This window comes from Leptidea sinapis, chromosome Z, assembly GCF_905404315.1.
Source record: "Leptidea sinapis chromosome Z, ilLepSina1.1, whole genome shotgun sequence".
In the NCBI taxonomy this organism is placed as follows: domain Eukaryota; kingdom Metazoa; phylum Arthropoda; class Insecta; order Lepidoptera; family Pieridae; genus Leptidea; species Leptidea sinapis.
Window position 1 is genome coordinate 7,927,762 of NC_066312.1, and position 20,977 is coordinate 7,948,738.

The window sequence follows — 20,977 nt, forward strand, 5'->3', positions numbered from 1 at the left end:
CTGTCACCTAATATTTACACAAAATTAAAACTAGCTTAGCTAATAAGTTATATGAACTTTAGTCGCAGTGCATCTAGATAACCTCACTTAACACTTAAACCTTACTTAATCTAATGAGATAATAAGCTGAAGTGTATCTAGATCACCGCGCCTAGCATTTACACCTAATTATCTAAACTGGTAAGATATAAATCAAGCCGCGGTGAATCCCATGTGTCTAGTCAAACACCTAAACCTAACTTAAGCTAATACGATTAATTAATATTGGCAACAGTGCATCTAGATTACCTCGCCTCACATGTATATCTGATAAACGAAACTAATAAGATAAAAAAAAATTGCGTGCGTACAAAGTGCACATGTCAGAAGTGAAACCTGCATTGTGCATGAACTGCATATGAAGTGCTGGTACATATTGCTGGAATGACACATGATTTCAACCGCTATGAAAGACATTACTATCACTGTTAGCATATTTATGTTCTCCTAGTATGTAGTTATGTAGTAATACGTCGTGCGCATAACGTCAGAATATATTAAGGTATACTCGCGTCATACATAAGACAATCTCTTCTTCGACTATGATCGCCTGGTACCAAAACACTGTAAAATTATTCCTATCCCACGTGAAATCTTATGAATTTATGTGTCTGTGTCTATTTACTGTTGCTTTTTCGTTTCATCGACTTTCAAATCGCAACGATGCTAAATAAGTTTTTACTTCAAAAAGAAACCGCGACGATGACCAATCATTAGCTTCATACCTAAGCCTAACCAGAGATAATTAAACTATTAAAGATTAGCCGCGATGAATGCCGATTATTATTACCTTATAATATCTGTTCTAGAGCTAGGTACTTATACATATTGTACTATTAACTAGAAATTTTGAACTAACTACAGCGTGTATAAAATGTTTATGAAATATAAAATGATGAAAATGTCGATTAAATTGTGCGTTTCGATGTATAATTTGAATATTTTCAAATCTAGATTATAGATCATATGAGCTGTATTAATAAACGTCAAATTGTCAATAATGTATAATTTGAATCATAGATGATTATTGAATAAACTTTATATAAGTAGAGATAATAAAACTCATTTTAAAATACACAGATGACTCCAGAGCCTTTGCAGAATAAATATATACAGCTCATACTCATTAAAAGAACTTTTGATTCTGGCAAAGTATTTCATAAAAAGTATACGTGCAATTAATGTTTATATTTAATCAATACGAATGCTTCATGCAATCCATTACTGCATTGCAACAAAAACATTGAAATGTTTTATTGCAGATACAGTAAACCCCAAAATTTTTGCAACGAAAGGTTTTCCGCAGTTTATTTATTATTACGATACTATTTAGAACTAATCTGAAAAAAATTAATTATTTTTTTTTCAAAGAAAGGCACAATTTAAGAACTAAACATATCAAGGTTTACAAAACATCTGAATCAGTTAAGTGCTTATTTTGGTTAAATTCAATTAATTCATAAAAAATATCATACTAGAAATAATATATTGAAAGATACTTCTCCTCTAATATAAAAGTAACTATTTTATTTGCTTTTCCTTTTTTTATTTTTTTTTTATTTTTTTTATTATCTTAGAAAACCTTATTTTACAATTGTACTAATTATTTTACTATAAAACCTTATTTTATAACCTTAAAACGTTGAATACTAAAAGGCTAGGATCGTGCAAATATTATATAAAAAATCTCTTAAGTACTTGATATAATAAATGCATAAGAATATTAATTTTAGGGGTGCCCTTTAACGACCCTTTATTGAGATAATAATATCATTTTTGGCATATTGAACAAACCACACTACCTAAATTTAATACATTACATAATAAATTACAATAATCGTTGGATATATAAATAATATTTACATTAAAAATTACATTTTCTCGGGGTTGAAAAATAAAGGTATAATTATAAAATAAATCAATCATAAATTATAAAATAACTTATAGGTTTTTTTGACCAAAGAGAAGAAAAAAGTTATTGAGGGATACGAGATAAGAGAGATTGAGATAGATTTAGAATGGTTATAGCAAAAAACGCTTATAAATATATCATTTCTTTTTGGTTTTCAACCAGTGTGTTGCCAGTGATGACGTGGTTGCTCACTATGGGATAAAAAAGCTCATGGTCGCTTAGAGGGCGAGATCGAATCAGAAATGAGGAGATCCGTAGGAGAACCAAAGTCACTGACATAGCCCAAATGATTGCGAAGCTGAAGTGGCAGTAAGCAGGGCACATAGAAGGACAGATGTCCGTAGTGGCAGTAAATTCCTCGAATGGCGACCACGTACCAGAAGATGCAGTGTTGGTAGGCCCTCCACAACATGAACCGACGATCTGGTCAAGATTGCCGGAATACGTTTGATGAGGGCAGCGTAGGACCGATCGTCGTGGAAATCTTTGGGAGAGGCGTTTATCCAGCAGTGGACGTCTTGCGGTTGATAATGAAAGATATAATTTGATACAGCTGTTAAAATCGAGGAAAGAATAAAAGAATAAGACTTATAATTAGGATAAAGTATAAGAAATATCAAAATATACTTATACGAAGGTATTAATCAAGCTTTATATGAAACGCTACATTTACTATTTCAAATGTAGGTAGTGTAGTTGTAAATGTACCATTTGACTAATATTATAATAATATTTGTACTTGAACAGAGTTTAGCAAATATAAATATATATTTTTTTGTTTACTTTTATAATTTTTTATTTTTTTTTGTATATTTTTATTTATTTTTTAATTATTTCAATTATTCAACAACCTTGATTATAACGAGGCTATATAATATTTATTATCGTATAATAATATATATGCATTGAAAAAGCAAATTTAAATATAAAGAAATCTAGATTTTCATCGTTTAAATAAATCTAATAATAACTAAAATTAATTACAAGACAACTATCAAATAATGACAAAAAGTTTTAAAAACCACAATATGTAACAATATACCGTCAATTTTATTTTGCAACGATCATCAAAAAAGTAATGCTAAACTGCTGAAACAAATCCGTTATTCCACTTAGTTTATTTATGTGTTTTTTTAACCAAACAGTTCAGTACAATTTTGCAAAATTTCGTAAGGAAAATTAGCTGTATTCTATACTCTAGATGTATGCTGATTCGAAAAGTTATAAGGTGTTTGTTCGATAATGTCATATTAATTTTTGATTAATAAGTAATAATTGAATCATGAAAATAATATGCAGTAGTGCCAATAAATGATATTGTGTCAAAAAATAAAATAAATATTAGCTAGAAGTAGAAAATATTCTTAAAGAGCCTTTTAAATAATTCAAATTCAAATACAAAGTTGTATTTGTGTTATAGTGATTAACTTAGTGGTGGTAACTTCCAAATTAATATCCTTAAATAGCAAAAAAAGCATGTTATTAATATTGAATACGCTTAATAATATTTAAATAAATACTAATACTAAAAAGATATGAAATCAAATTCAATTACTCCTAATTATTACAGCGATCGCTTAAATCAACTAGAATTTATGCTGTTCATAAAATCCTAGAGTATCTTTGCTAGATATCCGTTATCGTAAAATATGATCTGCATAAAAAAATAAATGAAATAGAATAAAAAAGAAACCCATTGCATATCAAAAATTATTTAACAATACTTCTTTGTGTTTTAACGAATTTATATTTTAAAAGACTGATGTTATTAAAATTTTATGTTGCTTTCTAAACTAATTATAATAATTTTTTTTTTGAAGCGTATCAGTAGAATTATACATATATTATCGACCAGACACCACTAATGGGAACGAATATAGTTATTACATATGAACAAGAATTCTACTGATATGCATCACATAATCAGAGTTATCAAAGTCTAAAAATAACGAATTGTCTGAAAATTTCATATTTACTAATAATAAGAATTTTGAAAGAATAAACATAAATATATGTATTTCAATGAGTTCAAATTATTATTAAGTTAAAGAAAATGCAACACTATCATCCTTAAAAGTCTCAACTAACAACGCATTTCGCAAGGAGATAATAAATTGAACAGTTCTATATAAATATTCAATTTTAAATGTATTATATATTTCTTTTATAGGCATCATGTGAACACATTTTTATTTCGACAATGAATTTATAGGATTTCAAGAGTTGCTATTAAATCGCAACTTAAACATCTTTTCTAGTGATAATATAATTAGAATCATAATATTGAGGTAGTCCGAATCCACATGTAAACATTACTTATATCGAGGCCGCTGTGGTTTTATTGCTCTTTTTACATAAGCTTTACTGAGGTATACAAATTATGAACTTGTCAAAGATTGCTTACAATTAAAATGTTTGAGGTATATATTTGATATATGTTAATTACCTTTATTTACACCCATGCTTTAAACCCTCTATTAAAGATTCTAAAACAGTTAGCTTATTGCCAACATTAAAACACCCAATGTCCTAATAATCATTACATCATCCAAACGAGTGATGTAATGAAATACAGTACAAAATTACAACACTCGTTTGAATGATGTAATGGTTACTAAGACTGGCTTTTTTAATGTTAGCAGTAAGCTAACTGTTTCGGAATCTTTTATAGAGGATTCATATTATGGGTGTAGATAAAGTCTTGTATGCAACTATTGATAATTAGGTATCAAAACACTCATGTGATACTATTATCACCCCACATTCGTGTTTTAATACTCCTTATTACACAACAGTTGCATACATAACTATTACAAATAACTTAATGGATTGTATTGACATAACGTCTTAAATGTCTCCGATTAGTAAGTTCGACGGAACGATAAGATCTTACTGGAATAGAATCTCACTCCATGCGCACTCCATCGCGAAATGGACAAAGGCGTCTAGCTATCGTTTCGGTTCATTTTTCCAATCCAAAAAACCATTTGTAAGTAGCCATTAAAAAAAATCAAATAGATAAAACTGATTATAGGTCGTGATATGAAAACTTCCTTCAAAGGTTTCACTTCCTCCGATGCGTTTGGTACTCCGTTTGCCAGGATATACCAGCAGCTCTTATCAAAACAGCTTATAACACCAACTTCTAATGTGAGTTTTATTTGATTTCAGTTATAATGATAGTCACTAGAAAAATCCAGTTAGAACTAGTAAGATGATGAATAAATATTTTGTCCTTGAAATCAAGCAGTACTCACACTAGAATGGGAATCCTAAACAGGTTGATAGTAAGCTGTTTCAATTAACCTGTATTAATCTCAAACAATTAAATGAGGCAAGCTCATTCAAATGTTTAGGGATTCTTATTTAGGAAGATTCTTTTTTCAATAATCTGACAAACGGAACACAATTAGCACAAATTACGTGTCGAATAGAGCTTATGTTATACTAATCTTAAGGCAGTATTCAATATTAACTAATTTCTCGCCTATATACTATTTGCTTTAGAATAAAATAATTCAATTCTATTTTCCAATATTTTATAATTGCTTTATTGATTACTACAAATATGGAATACTTAATATAATTACTAAATATTTAACAACTATTGAATTTAAATTTAAAATTACTAAAACAACGTAAATTCCAATGATATTTTAAGATAATTTAAGGCGCCAATTGGTTTAAAAATAATAAAAAATATAGTACATAAATAGTGTAAAGTATTTAGATATGCTTACAATTTATTCTTCATATAAAAGTCCCTAAAAATAAACATCATTTTAACTATCTGTGTTTTAAGACACTTTGTAACCAATTATTAAAAGAAATGAAAAATTCGAAATGAGAAACTTAGAGTATTATTGTAAAAAATTAAACCTAAAAATATGATAAATAAAGTAAAATAATGCTTTATAATATATATTTACACAAATTAAAGATATACGTGGATTCGGCCTCTCAACAAATTTAAAAGATATATATATCAAAAATACTATCATCTAAATAACACTTTATTTAACAGGTAAATGCGAAAAATCGCGACAACATGATTTGTATATTCAGGTTATTAAATAAATTAAATTATTGATAAAACTTACATACTAAGTCCTAGCCTCGTCAAATAGCATGCTGATACAAAAACTGGAAACCTATCTGAATAAACAAAATTTAATGACTTAATAGTATAAATAAGATAGCCGTCAATTAAATAGATAAATTTAAAAAAAAACATGGGATTGGGAAGAACCAAGATTGCAATGCTAATAATAAAGACACGGACCAATAAAATCAAACATGTTGCTCGTGATGTCCCTGTGAATGAAGTACAAGCTGCGATGGATTTAATTTTAATTAATAATATTATTAATGAAAATTATTGGTAATCAAGTATAGAAAGTATTATATATGAAAGGGCGAATGGGGGACTATTTGACGATCCTCAAATCATCCGCGTCATAACACGCTGTCTTGACTATTCCTCGGCGATTTTATGAGAAGCCAGTCGTAACTCCTGTGGTTAGTTCTTCACTGTTGGTAGCAAACTCCAACTTAACATTGATATTAAAGCTTTCGAAATTTATTGCGATCTTTGGGGCGTTCAGCTTGATCAGCGGTACCTGTTCAAAATTTGAATAAATATTAATTTTTGGTAAGTAATTTTTTGTATTTGTTCATAACATAGACGTGAAGATTTTTTAATTATACTGAAGTTATATTGCCTTTTTATCTGATTGAATAGTTATATTACATAAATATGACATAAAGGGCAAAAGAATAATATTTTCCGAAAGACACTGTATAAAAATTATTTGACGATTTTACAAACTTTACAAAATTTTACATTTGTGTACCATTGAAGGATCTTTAACAAAAATGTGAGCATAAATATAATATACAAACTAAATTTGACTTAGCACAGTTCAGGTACATACCCAATGCCAATTAAAATTTAAAATAAGTTACAAAAATTCTTATAGGCTCAAACAAATATTATTAACATATTCATAAAAATATACTGTTCTAATAAATATTAAAAAGAAAGTAAAAAATTTTCCCTCTGCTGTTTTATGTCTTTAGTTTAGTACATGTTACCAGTGAGAGGCTAGATTATGGGTACCACAACGGCGCCTATTTCTGCCGTGAAGCAGTAATGTGTAAGCATTACTGTGTGTCAGTCTGAAGGGCGCCGTAGCTAGTCAAATTACTCGGCAAATGAGACTTAACATCTTATGACTCAGTGAGACGAGCACAGTTATAGTGCCATTTAGAATAATTGGGGTTTTGCAAGAATCCTTAGCGGCACTTCATTGTAATAGTCAGGGCGTATTAATTACCATCAGATGAACCTCCTGCTCGTCTTGTCTCTTATTTTCATTAAAAAAACATTCATGATTTGTAATAAATAAATAAACATTGCAGCTGCTGTTTACCTGCCATTTCGGAAGACCGACGAACTCGAAAGCTTTCTATTTCAATGCCGTTTGAATTGGAGACCTGTATGAGACAGAAAAAAAATGTGAATTAACATCGAAAACAAAATATTTTTTTTTAAGAAAATACCGAGTTAGGAGTCACTTTATTTCTCCATTTCATTTCTTTTAAGAATTTCATTACTGCATCTGTACTCATGGTTTCATCTAATAAACTTTAAATCTTAAATCACAGATCTTTATTATAGAAAGATACGATTAATTTATAATATAAATCCAATATATTCCAAGCACGTATTAAACGACCGGCTATAGAATCACAAATTAGACTGATCGTTAATTTGGTAGAGAGTCTTATATATTGATTAATAGTAGATCCACACAGCACCTGAATAATGGAGATGTTTTGCATTCGTAGAAGTGCCTGTGAGAGCAGTTCTTGATGTGTTGACTCAGCTTGTTCCAGTCAACGGCAAAACGATGGACGCTGGAACAATGCATCTCGTTTTCCACGTCCATCCATTTGTCGCTATAACACAAATATTAAAATACTTTTACTTACATATTATTTATTATTAAAATCCTAGAAAAAAAATTGTCCTTTAGACCGCACGAATAAAGATAAACAAAATTTATGAAATTGTTAAAGAACGAAATGATATTTCGGGAAAATCAAGATCACCGTTTGTTTAAAGCTAGTTTACGTTCGTAGCAAGATATCACCGTTCGCGTAACGCTAACGTTCGTTCGTAACGCTGTCGTAACAAGTTTTACTTCAAAAAGCCTATTTCATTTCCTTTAGCTGATAAATGTAAAAGTCAGTCGGCTGTATATTATTACATGAATAAGGTGAATTAGGTTCTAACCAGAATGTATTATTCATGGCTTGAACAATGTCCAGATTAATTAAAGATCTTACCACACTTATTGCATGAATAAGGTATATAAGCATTTATTTTTCCATTGAATGCATCATTTAATGGGTCTTTAAATGGCAAGACATGTAGAAACTCCTACCACTTACATTGCATGAATATGATTTTTCATCCATATGTATTCTATTATGTTCTTTCTAAGAACCAGATTGGCTAAAACTCCTACCACAAACATTCAATGAATAAGGTTCTTCACCGGTATCTTTTCTGTTATGCTTCTTCAAAGAACCAGAAAGTTATTTCACTACAAATATTACATGGAATAAGTTTTTTCACCAGAATGTATATTAATTAATATAATGTATAATTGACATAATATGATATATATTGCTTGAAATAGCGAAAAAGAAAAATAATAAATATATTATATAGTCACATGATCGTCTATTGTCCTAAAAAAATACTTACTGTGGAAGTAAATCGGCAACCAGCTGTAAGGTTATTGCCATTTCGACTATTTATTGAAGGCACTACCGACTTCTCAGAAAATCTCCCCAACCTAGAACAACCAGCATTATAATATTAAACATAATAACTATAAATGAACTATGATTGATCCAAGTCGATATCTAAATCATTGTCGACATGATATTTTAATAAAATCTCAATTATAAAAAGTGTAAATTTAGTACGAAACGGCATGTAGAGCGGCACTACTTTAGATTTTCGCCACAGCTTTACAATATTTAAAGCTTAGAGAGACATTTCCAGTCAAGTATTGATGCTGTAACAACGAACCCAACGACGCATGTGCAACTGCAGCCCTAGAGTCTGTATTGATTTCAAGATAGGTACTTGAAATGAAATGAAATGAAATATATCTTTATTGCACACCACAAAATAAGCATAACAAAAATCGAGACTACAAAAAGCAATAGGCGGCCTTATCGCTAAGAGCGATTTCTACCAGGCAACCTGTAATGAATTAGTTATAGTTAAAAAGATAACAGAAGGTGGTGTTGAGAGTAATGAATTTGTCACAGTAATAAATAATAATTATGGAGCATTGTTTTGAATGATTGGAGAGTTTGAGCCTTTCTGATTTCAGAGGGAAGAGAATTTCATAGGTTAACTTAACATAGCTTGCACAGCAAATGAATTATTGAAAAAGGAAGTTTTATGAACACGTGTACAAAGCAAGAGATTATGGACAGACCGAAGATATAGTTGGTGAGAACTTAATGCTGAAAATTTTTCCTTGAGATATATAGGAGTTTTAGGATCAAATTACTTGCACTGTAATTATATCTTAGCAATTATAAGGCGGCCTTGAGACTATGAGAAAAAAAGATACAACATTATTGCAGAACTACTTTCAAGATATAATACGATTATAAGAAACCAAGTAAACTATATTATTTGCTGAAGTAGGTTCAAGATGTAATTACATTATACTTGTTCAATTGATATGAGTTAAATTTTTATAGGCACTGTTGGTGTACCCTGCAAAGTATGTAATTCATCCATATTAAAAGCACATTGCCGTTTGAAGTACGTAATAACATGACACAAAACGTGTCATCAAAGGGAATCACTTTGAAGGACGATGTGACATTGTACTTCCCACACTGAAATTATTCTCGCATGCGCAAAGACTATCGCGCATGCGCCTAGACTATCGTCTAGAAACCCCCCAACATTTAATATAACATAACAAATAAAAAAGGAAAAATGTACTGTAAGTGTATAAATATAAGTCTTCAAATTTATTTAAACGTTAATTATACTTTAGCGTAATATTTAGCTTAATAGCATAAGGTAAACCGGTGCATATGTTATTGCAACTTGAACGACTGTATTGATTTCAGGGCGTGGCAAAGAAAACAGATACAATATTATTGCAGAACTACATTTAAGATGTCACCCAACATTTTTTTTTTATATATATATAACACTTTATTGACGTATCCCGCCAAACCTGTTATAACTTCACATTAAAAACATATTATAACCTTTTCTGTCTCTCAAATAAATTTTAACAAAACGTTTTATCTACGTATCAAAATGCAAGATTTTAATGGACGATGTGACATTGAGCTTCCCACACTGAAAAATTTCTCGCATGCGCCAAGACTATCTCGCATGCGCCAAGACTATCGCGCATGCGCCAATACTATCGATTAGCAACCCCCGACATTTAAATATCTTCGTCACTATTCGATACCTAACCCCAACAAAAAAAAAGGAAAAAATGGATTATAAGTACATAAATCTTCAAATCTATTTCGATGTTAATATCTTTAATCTGCTAGAATATTAATTATTTAAACATGTTTGTCTATAGGGTCAACCGGCGCATATGTCACTGTATTGATTTTAGGGTGTGGCATAGATAATAGACATAATATTATTGCTGAAGTACATTTTAAATCTAACCCAGCACTTGTTACATTGTGAAAAAATTGTATACGTACTTTTTGGTGTATCTCGCCAAGCTTAACTTCACATTTCAAACACATTACATTTTTAGAGTTATAATAAATTACTATTGACAAAGCGTGTTATCACAGCGAAAGAGTTGAAAGGACTGGGACCGATACCGCACAGCCCACCCTGAAATATTTCGCGCATGCGCCAAGGCCCTTATCGACTAACAACGCATACCTGCTTTCTCTTACGTCACAATTCGTGTTCTAATTGGATAAAATGCCCAGAATAGGAAAATAATTTATATGGTCAAAAATATTAATATCCATTTGTTTTAACTAATTCTTGTTTTGTTAGTATTTTATTCATTCTTAATCAACCGCGCTTCTATAAGGTCAACCGGCGCATATGTTACTGCATTTTGAACGACTGTATTGATTTTAGGGTGTGGCAAAGAAAACAGATACAATAATATTACTGACTATAATATGGCAAAACAGTTTTCGGGCTGAAAAAATATAATTTAATTAAATATACGCACTTTTTGGTGTATCTCGCCAAGCCTGTTGTAAATTCACATTAAAAACACATTACATTTTCAGAGTTATAATAAATTTTGACAAAACGTGTTATCACAGCGAAGGATTTGAAAGGACTGGAAGCGACACCGCACATCCCACGCTGAAATATATCGCGCATGCGTCAAGACCATAGACTAGAAACTCATACCCGGTTCCTTTTACGTTACTTTTTGTGATTCTAATCGAATAAAACACTTGAAATAGGAAAATTATTAATAATATAATGTGCAAAATTTTTATTTATCAATTTTTAATAAACGTTATACTAATTTACTAGTATATTTATCATTTTTATCAAAAAATTGTGTCTGTAGGGTCGATCCGTCTACGTGATACTAAAACATAGACTACTGCTTGATTTCAGGATCCTAGAGGTGCACTTAAAATTCATAATTGCAATGATAGGAGATGAACAGGAGACCATGAAGAATCTAACACAATATATTCGGTACTGAGTTAAGACCTAGGTGTATAAGCTACGATAAAAAAAGTTAGGTGCTCTCCCTTGCCGATTATTTAAAATAAATTAGAATGAATTTTCGTCTCTCATTAAAATATGAATCTGCGTTGGAAACATTTTCGTCCTTTTTGTACTCGGGTGGTGGATGTAAATGACGACAATCATTTAAAGAGTAACTGTTTAATGTTGTTAACAAATTATCATTTTACCAGTTATTGTGTTCTTAGCTCAATTTCGAAATGATTGTGGTTTCGACCGTTTTTCAGGAAATACATCCAATTAAGGACAAAGCGTTTAGAACGCTGTATAAACGATTTAATAATTGGTATTGAAATCGTCAATTTTAGTGAGACTTACACTGACGCAAATGTATTTTAAGGGGTAAACGTAATTTTTTTGTATACTGTAAAATTTGTTAACATTAAGCATAATTAATATAAATTTGTAGGAATATTAATAATAATAAAGTCAGCGTTTCTAATTAACGTATTTTTTATTACCAGTGGAGGCTCCTTTGCACAGGATGTCGGCTAGATTATGGGTACCACTAGGACGCCTAATTCTGCTAAAAAGCAATAATGTGTAAGCAATACTGTGTTTCTGTCTGAAGGGCGCCGTAGCTAGTGAAATTACTGGACAAATGAGACTTAACATCTTATGTCTCAGGGTGACGAGCGCAATTCAACTCCTCAGAGTTTCTGCCTTTTTCAAGCATTATAATGGGCAGGGTGTATCAATTAAAATCAGTTGAACGTCCTGCTCATCTCGTATTGGCATTTTCCTTCAGAATTAAGAAACTGTTCAGATTATACGTGTTGTAACAAAAATCATAAAATCCTATTAGATAGCATGTATGACGATATTATTTGTACACTGTCGGAGGCCGCTATATGTAGTTATAATGAACCCAAAAGCGTAGAGGTAGATACATTACCGGGTGGAATAGACATGTCCGCGGCGCTCATGGGAGGGCTCGGCTTTGTTTTCAAGCCTGGTTGTATGGGGGTAGGCCTGGGGCCGGCCGTCTTTATAATGATATGTGTGAAACAAGGCGCGCTTTTAAGTCAAAATTAAAGTGGTGTCAGAATAATCAGCAACAAATAAAAATGGATATTATAGCCGACTTACACTCACACAAGAAGTTCGGTCAGTTCTGGAAAAACACAAATAAAATGAATTATAAGCCGGGCCTCCCCATTAGCGTGGCGGGAGTACACGAGCCTAGGGACATTGCCACTATGTTCTCCCACTAGTTCAGGGTGCACTCTCCTCTGGAACCAGCGCGGCAGGATCCTGATGCAGAGGATGGTAGTGAGCGTAGTGTTAATTTTACGGCAGAGGAAGTGTGTGCGGTGATCAGAGGCATGGTGAGAGGTAAATTCCCGGGTCACGACAGCCTTAGCATCGAGCACCTGCAGCACGCGGGTGTACACTTACCCAGAGTGCTTTCTATGTTGTTTACCCTGTGTTTAGGTCACTCGCATCTGCCTGATAATCTGATGCGCACTATAGTTGTACCAATAATCAAAAATAAAACTGGTGATGCATCAGATGTGAACAACTATAGACCGATCTCTCTGACCACAGTGGTCGCTAAAGTGCTGGATAGTCTGCTCGGTAAACATCTGGATAAATACGTCTCGCTAAACGACGCGCAGTTCGGTTTCAGGCCCGGGCTTTCCACCGAGAGTGCTATCCTGGCCCTCAAGCAGACTGTATGGTATTACACTAGTAGAAAGACCCCAGTATACGCATGCTACCTTGATTTATCGAAAGCTTTCGATCTTGTATTGTACGACATTCTGTGGGATAAATTAAGGGATGAAACGTCTATACCTAGGGAAATCGTGCTATTATTTATGCATTGGTATAATATGCAAAAGAACTATGTAAGATGGGCAGGCTCTGCCTCGGAGGAGTACGGACTGGAATGCGGGGTGAGGCAGGGGGGGCTGACCTCTCCCAAGCTCTTCAGCCTGTATGTCAACCGACTGATCGATGAGCTCAGCAGCTCCAGCGTCGGGCGTCATATTGATGGAGTGTGCGTGAACAATATCAGCTACGCAGACGATATGGTGCTGCTGAGCCCATCGATTGGTGCTTTACGAAGGCTTCTGAGAATTTGTGGGTGCTATGCGGTGGCACACGGGCTCAAATACAACGCGAAAAAGAGTGAAATAATGATTTTCTGGCCGGATAAAAAGCAATACACATTAGTATTATTAGTGTTCTGAAGTCTGAACTATATATTATGGTGCACCCCCTGCACCCTCCACCCAGGCGTGATCCTTACACTTCTGACGACAATAGGGTTGACTTCTTTATTTAAAAATGTACCTACCTACTATAAGATCATCTTATAAAATAGCAAAATTTTTTCTATAATGTAACTAGGTATGTAATCGTAATTTAAAATCAGTGTTATTTCATTGTCAAACCTACATTAGCTGAAGATAGAAATGTATGCGTTGGAAGACCACGGCATAGTCAAACCTACTTAGTTTAAAGGCAATATCACACTATGCATATAGATACACAAATAAAATTTGAAAAACAAAATTTTTTGAACGATGCGGTACTCGAACCCACGACCTCCGGCGTTCCGTGCCGGTGCTCTAACCAACTGAGTTAACCGTTCGAGTAACGCCTCGCTATAAAATCTTGTTTGCTTTGTTCAACTCTCAGGTTGTGGCTTCATCTACATGATCTACTGTAAAGTACTCGGCGTTACTCGAACGGTTAGCGCAGTTGGTTAGAGCACCGGCACGGAACGCCGGAGGTCGTGGGTTTGAGTCCCGCATCGTTCATAAAATTTTGTTTTTCAAATTTTATTTGTATAGTAATCCTAGAAGTGAGGATTATCACTTTAAAAACATAACATATTGTCCATAACCATTACAACGTATAGCTATCATGAATGGTAATTTCATTATAATAATAATCACTTTAAATAAGATTGTTTCAGCGTCTTTAGGAAGCATAATAAAATTAAATTGAGATCGCAATGACCCTTGATATGCATTGCTTTATTAATGTTTCTTCATTTTAAAAATATCGGTCGGAACTGTAAAATAGGAGTAGTGTTAAAATTTGTTATTTGTATATTTTTACGTTTGACAAAAATATATCGACTAGTTTGAACTTTGAAAAAGCTTTTTCTATCGCAAAATTTTAAAAGTTGTAGTTTAAATAAACATTATAAGAAAATTTAATGTGTTCGAAATTATTGTTCCACACAAATTATCGTGACTACCACTAAATGTGTTATAAATTTATAAACTTACATTCTAATAAAACCTGTTTGAGTGATTAAGCAGTATGGTTAAGTTCATTTTTAGCGTAATATAAAATATGGCCTTGTTCCCTTAAAAATGAAAATATCTAATTCAAGTAAGCTTGCCTACTTAAGAATTGTTTCTAAGGAATCCGAGCTATACGCGAATACGAGTGCAGTGCGGGGCTGGTGTCGGTGCAGTTTTCATTTCATCTCCTCTAGTTTACCGAGAATCAGATAGATAGATAGATATATAGAGAAGATAGAAGATAGAAGATAGAAGATAGAAGATAGAAGATAGAAGATAGAAGATAGAAGATAGAAGATAGAAGATAGAAGATAGAAGATAGAAGATAGAAGATAGAAGATAGAAGATAGAAGATAGAAGATAGAAGATAGAAGATAGAAGATAGAAGATAGAAGATAGAAGATAGAGAATCAGATTTAAGATATCGAGTTAATCATAAATCTTAAAAAATATTATATTCAAAGGAGTATGACCATTGCTCCCCTCAAGAGTTATTTCGTCATCTTTTTTAAGAAACATAAATTTAAAATACATATTGGGCACAGCTTTTCACAAAGAGGCCGTGGCAATGTTATGCATTCCTCATAATTGAAAAAAAATCACCTCTAGCATCCTGAAATCAAGCAATAGTCTATGTTTTAGTATCACGTAGACGGATCGACCCTGAATCTGAACACCGATTATTACCGTTAAACTTAGAAGACACATACTCAAAGCTTGGTAGTCTAATCTAACATGATTCTGGCAAATCTGTGGTATATCTTCCACAGAAGCCACAGTAGGAAGAATAGAATAGAATAGAACACGTTTTGTCAAAATTTATTATAACTCGGAAACGGTAATGTATTTTTAATGTGAAGTTACAACAGGCTTGGCGAGATACATCAAAAAGTGCTTATATAAAATTTATTATTTTGATAATTTCAGATATAATATTATTGTATCTGTTTTCTTTGCCACACCCTAAAATCAATACAGTCGTTCAATATGCAGTAACATATGCGCCAGCTGACCTTATAGACGAACGCGGTTGATTAAAAATGATTAAAATACGAGCAAACCATTACAACGTATATTAGTTAAAACAAATGAATATTAATATTTTTGACCATATAAATTGTTTTCCTACTCTGGGTATTTTATCCGATTAGAATCACGAATTGTAAGAGAAACCAGGTATGAGTTGTTAGTCGATAAGGGCCTTGGCGCATGCGCGATATATTTGATTGGCGGTATCGATCCCAATTCTTTCAAATCTTTCGCGCAACACGCTTTGTCAATATTGATTATAACTCTGAAAAAGTAATATATTTTTAATGTGAATTTGTAACAGGCTTAGCGGGGTATTTCAATAAAGCGCGTATATAATATTTTTCCACTGAACTAGTGTTGGTGGTCTACGACGTAGGCGTTGGATAGGCACTACACTCCTGACCAGTCAATAGTTGGACGTTCCGAGCGGGACGTCGACAAAGACTTGGTAACTATCAGGGTGTGTAGTCAGCAGAAGATCCAATAAGCGGCGTATGGCTGTCCACATCCGGGAGCCGCGTTGGCGACTCAACCAATTGGGAAAGACCATACGCCAATGCAAAATTATGCACACATCGCCCTGCGTAGTCTATGGTACGTGTCCCAAGCCATTCGGCATTGTGTCTGTTGGAAATCACCCAAGACTACGATTTCAGCGGAGGGGATGTGTGCAAGCACGTCGTCAATTGCGGCTTGAATGCAGCCCATGAGTTGTACCGTTTCTACGTTACCACTTTGGGACCTGTAGACACACGCATAGATGCGGACGCGGTCTTCTAAATCTACGCGGAGCCAGCGAGTAGACAGGTGCTACCCTCAAAATTGCCGAGACGGCGACAGCAGATATCCTCCCTAACGTACACACATACCCCGGCATGAGGCAAAACATTATGCTCAATTTTGTAACTGGGGTACGCTATATATGACGTATCGCTAGGTCGCGATATCTGCGTCTCCGTAAGGAAATACAAGGCTGGCTGCGCCGTCTCAAGCTGGTGGTGGACGGCGTTTAAATTGGAGTGAATTCTTGTGATGTTACAAAAGTTCACATTAAGCGTGAAGCGGGGTGCCGTGGTGTTACTGCCCTGTTTGACCTTTGACATGCGCGGTTCTGTGCCCTCCCCAGAATGCGACGGGCAGCCCGAGCGAGAACGCTCGGGGAGTGATTCTCTGACTCTGTTGGAGCCAATAATAGAGAAAAAGAAAAATATATTATTCACTTAGGGCAAAATGACACATAAGAATTTCAAAGAAGTTTACCAGTTCGGGAATGTTTAGCTTTAATGAGAAGTGCTAAGAAACTCATTGCCACTCTTTTAAACTATATTTACAGTTTCAGAATTTTACATCTAAACTAATAATATTAAACAAAAAAACTGTTTCACAGTATTAAACAACGTATCAATATCTACAAAAAAATAACCGCAATACCATATGTCCAACTACTGTAGTTATACCACTATGACTACTTTTTTACATTTAAAGTGTTGATCAAAGTACCGACACTAATTAAACAATATTATTCAGAGCTTTGTACAAATGTTTATCCCATTAAATAATTATTTTATTAAAGATCGTTGCAATACCTGTAAATTACTTTTTAAAATATTAACATCGGAAAGTCCATTTAAAAGATACAACGAATTTAAAAAATGTAAATTTAATGAAAATTATCGATATCCTACTGTAGTGTATTTATTCGTCCATCTAGAAAATGGTCAGAGGGTCTATTTTACATCAAGAACAGCTCAACAAGTAGCTCAAACCCCAAGTAAAATGACTTTGCTGGCGTTTTTTGATCTGAATATTGAATATGAATTCACCAAAACCCTGCTTTACCAAAAAATCCCGCAATACTCTACTTGGGCTAAAAATAAATACACAATACCGCATTAGGTTTTGTTTACGGGGTACATCCAATGGGAGTGTTTTTTATCTATGAATTCTGCTACATCGAGTACGCGATCCAACCTCCTTCGAATATCTAAAGACTGTAAATGGTAAACATCTCCTGGATAGGAGATGTTTCAGGCAGCTTGACGTGATTTAGGTTTACTTGAAAATGATGACCTTTGCGACTATGCCCTAAGTGAAGCTTCCCTTTCAGAGTGTCCAAAAAATCTAAGAGTAATTATTCTTTTATTTTGTCGAAACGATTGAAGTTATGGGATAATTTTAAAGATCATTTATGTGAAGATATTAGACATAGAATCAGACAGGAAAACCAAGATTTTACTATTTTTTTTTATGGAATAGGAGGACAAACGAGCGTACGGGTCACCTGGTGTTAAGTGATCACCACCGCCCACATTCTCTTGCAACACCAGAGGAATCACAAGAGTGTTGCCGGCCTAGGTGAATACTGAAGCTACGAAGGTTGCTCTTCAAAATTTCGGTAGACATTGTGATAGACCAACCACTGGGTATTATTGAGAGTAAGAACCAAGATATTCTTTTATATAAAGTGTCGTGACAAGTGATACAACTAACACGCCCTACCTACTAACATAACTATACCTACTAATTGTATTGCCACTCCGGATTCCTGAAAATCATAATTCTGAGCCGCCCCGTCATAACACCTTGCAAAAAGTAATTTCACAATAATTATATGAACGGAACGGAACGGAATGGAACAGAACGGAACGGAAAGGAAAGATAAGAACGGAACAGAAAGGAACAGGAACTATTTAAGGGATATTGGTCATGTAATTAAAACGAGGTACATTTTTTGCTGAAATTTTAATAAACACAAAAAAGTTGAGAAACGAAAGTTACAAGCGCTTTAATTTTACATACATATTTGTCTAACGTAAAGCAATTATTTGCAAATAATTTGAAACTTTACATTCTCAACGTAATCTGCAAAACGGTTGGATAGATGACAACTAATCGCCACATACAATACAAATGGCAATACTTTAAAAATTCACAGTCTTACAATCTACAGGTATACCGAAACTTAAAATACTTCACAAATGTTTATCAAAAATCAATGACAGAGAGAAGATACTTATTGTTAATCTCACAGAATAACCACGATTCACTGTCGTCGATCACGACAAAAAGTTAAGACTAAGGCAAGTAAAAGGTTTTATTTAAGATTACTAAACATAAACATATGAATAATTTACAGTGTGGATGTAACAATAAATTTACAAACCGGTAAACATGAGAAAAAAAAATTACCAACATATCAAGTTAATATTATTTAGACATTTGAAGTACTTGAACATGAGCTACAGATTAGAAGAGTAAACTCAAAGTAATATATTTGTTAAGTCACTGGTCACAAGGCACAAGCAATTAGCTTTCGTGTATAGGATAGTGGTTATTCCGCAATTCCGCATTAGCTGCAACTTATTAAAGTCATTTAACATTTCTTTTTATTATTGGTTAACAATATGGAGATATAAACAATTAAATATAATCAAAGATAAAGGTACAAGATATAAACATTTAGAAATAATCTAACGTATTATGAAAATGGAATTAAAAATCAATTTCAATCGCTTGAATTTTACAAACTGATTTCTAAGTGATGCTAGCTCACACGACAAGGCCATTTTCAATTTAACTTTATTTGTCTAATGTAAAGCAAATATTCGCAAATAATTTGAAACTTTAAATTCTCAACGTATTCTGCAAACCGCTTCGTTAGAAGACAAATAATCGTCAGATACAATACAAATGGCAATAAATTAAAAATTCACAATCTTACAATCTAAAGGAATACCAAAAATTAAAACTCGTCACAAAAATGTTTATCAAAAATCAATGACAAAGAGAAGATAATACCTATCGTTAGTCTCACAGAATGACCACGATTCACTGTCGTCGATCACGACAAAAAGTTAAGACTTAAGCAAAACAGATGTTTATCGTATCGTAACAATTCATTAACATTAGATAAACAAATTGATATTAAGCAAAAATACTTAAAATAAACTTATGAATAATATACAGTGTGGATGTAAACATATATTTACAAACCGGTTATGGGAAAAAAGTTACCAACATACGAACTTAATAATATCTAAACATTTGAAGCACTTCAACGTGAATTACAGAATAGACGAGTAAAATCAAAGTAATATTGTTATTTGTTAAGTCACTAGTTACGAGGTACAAGGATAAGCTTTCATACATAGGATAATGGTTATTCAATTCCGCATTAGCGGTGGCACTTATTAATGCCATTTAACATTTGCTTTTATTATTATTGGTAAACAATATGGAGATAAAGATAAAGGTATTAATATTTAGAAATAATCTATTGTATTGTTAATGTTGAAGTAAAAAGTGTTCTATTAGCATCGATAAATGATTTTTAGTCATTTAATATATTATAAGATAAGTGATTTTTACCCATAGTTTTATTAGAAGACCTTTTAAGTCTACTAAGATGCTAAAGATGGTTTACTAACATTGAAAAGCTATTTTAAATCAACTAATAGAACTGTCTTAAAATATGCAATGATTTATTTAAAGATTGTTCTACTAAAATCGATAAAAGACTGCTGATCAATTTTGATACACTATAGAGATATTTGATAGCACAGTCTTAAAATATGAAAACATATTTAAAGTTTGTTCAACTAACATCGATAATCGAGTGCTGATCAATTTTGCTATAACATAGAGAGAGATATTAATTGATAGAGAACAATATAATATACCAATATTTAAATATGAAAGACCAGTAGTCATAGTTTTATTTGATCATATTTTACGTCTACTAAGATGTTAACGTTCTACTAACACCGAAAAGTAATTTTAAGTCAACTGATAGCACTGTCTTAAAATATTCAAAGACTTATTTAAAGTTTTTTCTACTAACATCGATAATCGAATGCTGATCGATTGGGTTACAACATAGAGATATTTGATAGAGTAGAAGATGCGTTATCTAACATT

General features: G+C 32.7%; 1 long non-coding RNA gene across 2 annotated transcripts; it reads right to left on the reverse strand.

Annotated features, from left to right (window-relative positions):
• Positions 1-5,992: 5,992 nt before the first annotated feature.
• On the reverse strand, positions 5,993-11,333 carry LOC126978312 (uncharacterized). 2 transcript variants are annotated; one of them, XR_007732593.1, is made up of 5 exons: positions 11,227-11,333; positions 8,727-8,817; positions 7,772-7,912; positions 7,384-7,447; positions 5,993-6,570 (listed from the first exon to the last, which is right to left on the reverse strand). It is a non-coding gene; the product is annotated as an uncharacterized LOC126978312 (long non-coding RNA). The 2 variants fall into 2 exon arrangements; XR_007732592.1 differs by lacking the exon at positions 11,227-11,333 and adding an exon at positions 10,733-10,842.
• Between the last annotated feature and the right edge of the window lie 9,644 nt (positions 11,334-20,977).